This window comes from Photinus pyralis, unplaced genomic scaffold (assembly GCF_008802855.1).
Source record: "Photinus pyralis isolate 1611_PpyrPB1 unplaced genomic scaffold, Ppyr1.3 Ppyr1.4_LG4, whole genome shotgun sequence".
NCBI lineage: Eukaryota > Metazoa > Arthropoda > Insecta > Coleoptera > Lampyridae > Photinus > Photinus pyralis.
The window spans coordinates 34959027-34964268 of NW_022170511.1; positions in this window are offsets into that span (position 1 = coordinate 34959027).

Consider the following 5242-nt stretch of genomic DNA (forward strand, 5'->3'; position numbering starts at 1 on the left):
ATGCAGGAAATGAAAACGGGTCAAGCTACAATGGAGACCGGTCAAGATGAGATGAAAACCGGTCAACAAACCATGGAAGCTAAATTCGAAGCTGGTCAACAAGCCCTGGAAGTTAAAATAGCTCAACAAGAAGTGAGAAGTATGATTCTTAATGAGATACAGAGTATTCAAGATAAAATTTATACAGTAAAAATGGAAATGAAAACTGAAATCGACGAACTACAAAAACAATGTATGTTATTGATCAGAGCTATAAGCTACCGACTGCGAGAAGAACGAACTAAATATATCTTGAAAACTGTAGGAGTAGTTAAGGCCTCAGACGGACGGAAGGTCTGGTAGATGCAAGTGGCCATAGCCTTCCAACATGAGTGGGAAAATCCGCTAAAAAGTGTATTCAGTTTCGCTTGCGAGGCGTAATTGGACTTGTCTAGTATCCAGCGATCAAGTTATGTTTGGTTGCAGTGCATTTAAATTCCAAAATTTAAAAATTATTTTCTTTACCAAAAAATTCACATTTATATCACTATCCTTTCAACCTCAAAAACGATAGGCTCGAATTTGATAATGTCAATGTTTGTTTGTTGTTGGTTTTGGATCTCATACCCTCATACTTTTGAGACAAAAGGAAATTGAAAAAACAGTAAGTATGAGATTTTTCTCATAATCCTGAGACTGAAATTACTTTGAATTGGACAACACAACAGGATCATATTGGCCGTAGGTATTGAGTAATTAGCGCTTCTCTCATTGAGTAATTTCAGAAAATCGTTATATAAAGAGTGAATTTAAACAATGGGCATACGAAATTCTGTTTGTGAACTTCTTAATTTATTAGTGGCCAGATTGGCCTTGACAACCTGCAATAAATACAATTACTTCAGGTCAAATTAGAATTACATAAAGGCTGTTAATTGATTACACTAAAAGGTAAAGTCTAATAAAAACAACATAAAAAACTACCTAATTTGAATTTAATTATCTAACAAACAAGTGGATCAAGATAACCGCGCGAGTCTTCGAAAGTAGCGATAGGAAAAAAGTAGTCACTGTAACTTTAAAATGTCGTTCCGGTTTAATGAATTTAAAATTGAAATATGCGTGCTTAAATATTTCTGTTCACAAATGTCAAAACTAACTTTGTTCCTTCTACCTTAATTTGACAGCGTAGTGTTTGAAATAAACTGAACCTCGGTTCGATCGATTTTTTGAATTTTGAAATGTAGAACCCTGGCATATCGTTGCATATCGGTTCAAAATGAGACAATCCAATCCGGGAACTGATAGTGGTTGGTTCTTAATTAATTGTTGTTTACTGCCCAATAAACCACCTTCATTAATTACTCAACAGATTCGCTTCATTCTTCTTGTTTGAGTTTCTTTTGAATTACCTTCTTTGTATAAGTTTCCTTTAAAATGGTAGTATCTTTTTTAAAATTCTATATTTTGACCATAGAATTGTGATTTCTCTGTAGGTATATAGTGTTGTATAAACAACGTCTTGTAGACGTTATTGCGGTCTAAACACCAAAATTAACACAGATTTGGTTCGTTTTACTTGAATTTGTGCCTCATTGTTATTGTTCCTTTTAGATATGTTTGTAATTAATTAATTACTCATTGTTTATTTAATGTAAAACGAAAAATTGCGTGTTGAAATGTAGGCACATCTGGTCATTTTGATGTTAGGCGAAATTTGAACGAAAATGCACATCTGGCGCCGATAAAATAATTCACGTGGGCGTATCTCGAGCAAAAGAAGAGCGTATCTTCACAGCCGGCGTTATCTACTCTAATTGTAATAGGCGTATTGAGTGATGAAACGCCTATATGTCTTTACTCATTGAAAATGAAACTCCTAAAATGGTTGGCGAATTTGAAATCGGCACAACCGTGTTTCAGATTCCTCACAATTAAATCATGTCGTTAAATTACACACCACTTCGCCAAGCGAGCCGGCCACCCCACTCTAATTTCCTCAAACTTTAGAAACTGTAAAAAGCTGAAAACCATATATACTTTAACCTTTAAAAGTACCGAAAATTGTACCATGAACATTCCCTTGCCCACTTTCCACAAATCTTACACCATCACTGGATCAGAGCTAAACCCCATCTGTGAAAATAATATATTAAAAACTTCTTTTTGGGTGCTTTCGGTTTCTTTTTTCTCTTCTCAGTAATGATTTTTCATTATCTTCAATATTTCTGTTTAATTACCCGTTTTCCTCATCTCAGCTCCCTTATCAGTCTCAAACCTTTATCATCATATTTCGTCAATTTTACCTTTGTCACTAAGTATTCATAGTTTTTTTTATTTTAGCGCTAATCGGTTTACATTTCTTTTCTCCCCATTTTCCGTACCAATCTTTTCCTCTGTTTTTCACCTTTTTTCTTTTCGTTTTATTTCTCTATTTATTCCTTTTTCTCCTTCGTGTTACCGTTACGTATTTCTTTATATCTTTCTTGTATTTATTTTTCTACTTGTGAATGAATGCTCTCCTCTATTTCTCTCCTTGGCTGATTGATTTACCTGTCTGGTTGATCTTCAACTACGACCAAGAGGGTCCTGTTTCGAATTCGTAATTGGGTATGAAATAAAGGAACTGTGGAGTGAGTTGTTAAACAACTTCGTGTTAAACACCACCACCCTCTCCTTTGCATTTTCTTTAATTTTGTCGTGTGCAAGCTGAAATCTAAATGTCTAAATGTCAAGTCTCTTTTCAATTGTAAAACATAAAATCCTATTTTTTCGTGTTCCCGTTCCCGTGGGAATTTTGGAAAGTGCTTTACTAACTCATGAACCTTCACGGGAATACATCCAACCATTCCCCAAAGGGCCAAGTGTCGTAGCAATCGGATGAACTGTTTAAACTGACCTAAGAGACTTGCAGACTCGCACTCGATGAACATTATATCGCCGATCCCGGCGAACTTCGTATATATGGGTACATTGGCACTGCCCAAGGATGCTATACACGGTGTTCATTTTTCGAGTGCCACTATGGGGCAAAGTTGAGAATTTCCGTGCTGAGTAACAATCTGAAAAGAAATTTAAAATATTTTCAATGGTTTTGAAAATATCGCAAAAAAACGAAAGTTTCAGATTTTCGTTTTTAATTTTTTTATGATAGATTAATCGTACTAGAAATTTCTAATTAATACATTATTCGGGAACTTTTTCATTGAGATTTCGAATATGGCATCCCGTTTTTAATAACTTCAAAGATGACGGAGAAACACGTGGCAACTTTAGTTTTTCTTATGGGCGCCATTTTGAATTTTGATTTTTGAGATTACCTACGTTTTTTTTTCTCTATACAACGATATATCACACATGGTGGTTCAGTGTCACATTTTTCCTAAAAATACAATGTTCATATTTTTAAAAGAGTGCTTTGGAAAAATAACACGTTTTTTTGTTGTAAACAAAAGTTTGACAGTTGAGGCGTTTGGGAAATATGAATTGCCCAATGCCGATATTTGTGTTTTTTAAAAGTTTTCGAAACAACTTGATGGGATGGCAAATTCAGCTGGGGTGCAACTTCTCTTGAGGAGACAGATCAATTGTTTTGCACCTAATTAACATTTATTAAATGATGAATAGATTAGTATTTGGAATCACGTCAACTTTTTACTTTTTACTTTTACTTGCAAAATTGTTTGTTCATATTCGCCCAAGTTTTCATTCAGCAAAGAAAAATACCTCAAACTAGGTTGTTGCCGCTCTGGATAACGCTGCAAGTATGTTGCAGCAGCCATGTGGGCATTTCGATGCCAAGTGTAGTAAATTTGGATTATATCTCTTTGTTCTGCACTTGAAAAAGGCATTTTCGCAATATAACTAGCACAAACGCAGATGACATTACTTGAAATGAGTCAACCTTTTATTCACAACAAAAGAACGTTTTGTTTTTCCAAAGCACTCTTGACTCTTCTCAAAAAATTAAAAATTGTATATTTAGGAAAAATGTGATACTAAATCTCCATGTGTGATATATCGTTGTAAAGAGAAAAAAAGATGTAATCTCAAAATTTGAAAATTCAAAATGGCTAATCTGAACTTCGCCTTGTACTAACTTTATTTGTTGTTTATTTTTCTTGTTTTTTTTTAAATAAAGGCAATATTATTATTATTATTATTATTATTATTATTATTATAAAAAAAACTAAGGTTGTCACGTACGTGTTTCTCCGTAATCTAGAAAGTTATTAAAAGCGGGATGCCATATTCCAAATCTCCATTAAAAAGTGTCCGAATAATGTGTTCATTAGAAATGTCGAGTACGAAAATCAGAAATTTTCGTTTTTTTGCGATATTTTCTAAACTATTGAAGATATTTTAAATTTCTTTTCAGATTCTTATTCAGCACGAAAATTCGCAACTTTCCCCTCATTTAACCAAATTTCTATCTCTTAAGATAAACGAGATCCCCATAGTGGCACTCGAAAAATGGACACCGTGTATAATATTATATAGCATCCTTGGGCATTGATTGATATTTCTATATAATGGTATTACAGCACATTTTAAATCCTCTGAGGTTTTGTGAAGATGTCGTTTCAGGATACGGTGGTGATGTGTCGCAAAATCACATTGCACATTTTAAATATTTGGGAGTGATATGAGTTAACACAGTTCGTTGTATAATCTCACTGTTATTAAATTCATAATAACCTACCCTTGTCCGAATGCTTCCTTTGGCCAAAACCAATCGCGAAAATATTGTCCAGTGACATATGGTTCAAATGCGGCCTATATCTGATCGGAGACTGTATCGATGGTTCGGAATGGAAACGCAAAGAAGAACTTTGCAATGTCTACGTTACATTGCGCGGAATTTTTTATTTGAAAGGTACAGAGAACTCAAACAGCAATGTCTACGTTTCTATCCTCATTTAACGGAGACAGAAGGAGTAAGCAAATGGCCACCTGAAATTATTTTTGAATACTCGCCCGATCGTACATATACCATCAATAAGTATACAAAGAGATATTTGCAAGAAGCCGTGGTAGTCAACGAATTCAGGGTTAAGCAAAAGATGAAAGGAGCTTGGGGAGACGAAGAGATCAACTGGAACTACATGTTCAAACATCCTTCGTTGGCATCGGATAGCGTAGTGGTATGGAGATTTGTTAAAAACCGATTATCAGATAAAACATTCTTGCAAAAGGCTTCGTTAGCTGCTACAAACTACTGCAATAATTGTGTCTTGGTGGCTGATGCTTGGCACATAATAAT